Below are 2,616 nucleotides of genomic sequence, written 5' to 3'. Positions count from 1 at the left end.
TAATTATTATAATCTGCTATAACTTTTCTCATCTCTTGTTCCTGCTCTTAATATTACGACTAACAGCAACTAATAACCATAATCCCATCTATTACTAAGCAATATCACCTCTAAGGCCAATAGAAGCAGCACACCTGGACTCACAAGGCAGCAGGTAAACACAGACTGACAATGACCCAGATGATGATGCAGATAATGAAGATTACCTTGACAACATAACAGCAATAACGCGCCTCCTCATGGCCACTCAACGGAATACCTAAGGACATTATGAAAAGCACCACATTATCATCAATTGCATTTAAGTAAGATGAGGAGAGAATACCACTCATCTGACAAGTAAAATAAGAGAGTTATTTTACTTTAGTATTTTAGGAGTGACAACTAATCATTTTTCATTCTCTCTCTCTCTCTCTCTCTCTCTCTCTCTCTCTCTCTCTCTCTCTCTCTCTCTCTCTCTCTCTCTCTCTCTCTCTCTCTCTCTCTCTCGTCTCTACTTTTGATCGGTCAATTTCACGAGCAAAAATAAATAAATAAACAAATAAATAAATAAATAAATAAATAAATAAAATAATAAATAAATAAAATAAATAAAAAAAACAAATGATAAAAATAAATAAATAATAAAAATAAATAAATAAAAAATAAAATAAACTAAGTAAATAAAGAAAAAAATAATAGCAACTGCGTCATACAGTCTCAAGATATTTTCACCCTAAAAATTAAATTCCTGAATCAAAAGACGAGTGCAACACTGAGGGCCTTGAATTGCAGAAGCTCTGGGGAGGGTTGATGCAATCCCTGGTGTATTCAATAGCCAGATACGTTCCTAGGCACTGATAAGGTCACAGAAGAGAGAGAATGGATAAGTTTCTCGAGTAGTTTTTTATTTTATTCATTTCTTTTTTTTATCGCTAAGTAAGGAATTCACTCTTTTTTTCTCAAACTTTCTTACAGTAAAGTGGTCAAGTTATTTCTTCTTAAGAGTTTTTCGTTAAGTAAGGAATTATTCACGATATTCTCTTTGACTTTCCTACTTTTTCCACAGCAACGCGACTTAAATGAAAAGTTAAATCAGAACCGTCTATAATATACAAGGCCAAGGTAACAGGTTAATGGATACTAGAATACCTCTTACCTGGTCTGCTAAAGTTGCATGTAACAGCGACAAGGGCGCGGCCTGATGGAGGGCAGCCAAATGAGGCCTCAATATTACAACACTGCTTTTAGTTCCTCCTGAATAGACACACCAAAGCCCGGAATTGCACACAGCGGAGAGGCGCCTCGACCTGGAATAGTTAACCTTGTGCTAATCGAAGAGGCATGATGGTTTGTTACGTCCACACACACACACACACACACACACACACACACACACACACTGGTCGATGTGAGGCGCTTAACACAGCAAAAGTTAATAAAGTGACAGACCACCTTTAGCATTGCAATGGACGCCTGACAAAAACACAGTTTGAAAAATACATATATACGTAAATATGAAAAATAGAGAAACTACCAAACAGAGAGAGAGAGAGAGAGAGAGAGAGAGAGAGAGAGAGAGAGAGAGAGAGAGAGAGAGAGAGAGAGAGAGAGAGAGAGAGAGAGACCTTACTCAACGCTACGACTGTGTGTCCTCTCAAAAAATAAACACAAATAACCACTGTGAATGAGCCAATTAGATCGCGAGTCGCCAGATAAATGACCCTTGAATTCTACGCTAATATAAAATGTCATCCGCATTTAAATATTAATCTGAAAAAAAAACAGCTCAATAACAATACTACTTTTCCCTCTCGTGCCTCACTCAAAAATACATATTAATACATTTTACCGCCAGTAATCTGCAGAAAAAAATACGTGTTTTAATGCCATGACCACCTGAGCTTTCAATTAGAAACTAAAGATTTAATACATTTTAAAGACACATTTTTCTCCCGTATTCAGTAAGCGATGAATGATATGTTAAATTATATGTTTTGCGTTATATTGTAGCTCTGTAGATGTATTTTTAAATTTTTTAAGCCTTTTCGACAACTAATAAAATAATGTGATGGCCAGTGAAGGGAGGTGGGCTGGGATGTTTGTCTGTTACTTTGTTTTATTCTTTATTACACAGATGCGAAATGTTTATAGTTTCCTCTTACGTGCGATGAATTTTTATGAAACGAAACATTAATACAAACGTAACATTAATACAAGTGCTTTATGCAACGCTCGAAATGCAGAACACATTCAAGAGCAGGAAATGTTAAGAAATTGTAATGAGAGAGAGAGAGAGAGAGAGAGAGAGAGAGAGAGAGAGAGAGAGAGAGAGAGAGAGAGAGAGAGAGAGAGAGAGAGAGAGAGAGAGAGAGAGAGAGAAAGAGAATAATGAGAACACAATGAATAATAATTAATAGAAACAACGAGAAATAGAACTAACATAGAAGGAAATCCTACTAATACATGACAAGGAAAAAAAGATAGCATGAACACAGAGAAAATTGCAACAAATAGCAAGAAGCACAAATATAAGAAAATTCAGGTAAAATTTCAGGATCATAGTAAATCTTGATTCCGAATAAAAGTAGTAAAAAAAAAAGCGAATAAGAAATACAGTTTATAATGAAATGAGGG

At 35.4% G+C, this 2,616-nt stretch overlaps 1 long non-coding RNA gene across 1 annotated transcript in view; it reads right to left on the bottom strand.

Moving 5' to 3' along the window:
- Positions 1 to 1,144: 1,144 nt before the first annotated feature.
- LOC135089707 (uncharacterized) overlaps positions 1,145 to 2,616 on the bottom strand; it is a 164,833-nt gene continuing 163,361 nt past the window's right edge. Inside the window, exon 4 of the long non-coding RNA XR_010261582.1 lies at positions 1,145 to 1,289. This is a non-coding gene — a long non-coding RNA (uncharacterized LOC135089707). The remainder of the gene's footprint in view (positions 1,290 to 2,616) is intronic.

The sequence above is a fragment of the Scylla paramamosain genome, chromosome 33 (genome assembly GCF_035594125.1).
Source record: "Scylla paramamosain isolate STU-SP2022 chromosome 33, ASM3559412v1, whole genome shotgun sequence".
Lineage (NCBI taxonomy): Eukaryota > Metazoa > Arthropoda > Malacostraca > Decapoda > Portunidae > Scylla > Scylla paramamosain.
The sequence above is the reverse complement of the archived record's forward strand: the minus strand, read 5'-3'. Positions and strand labels throughout refer to the sequence as shown.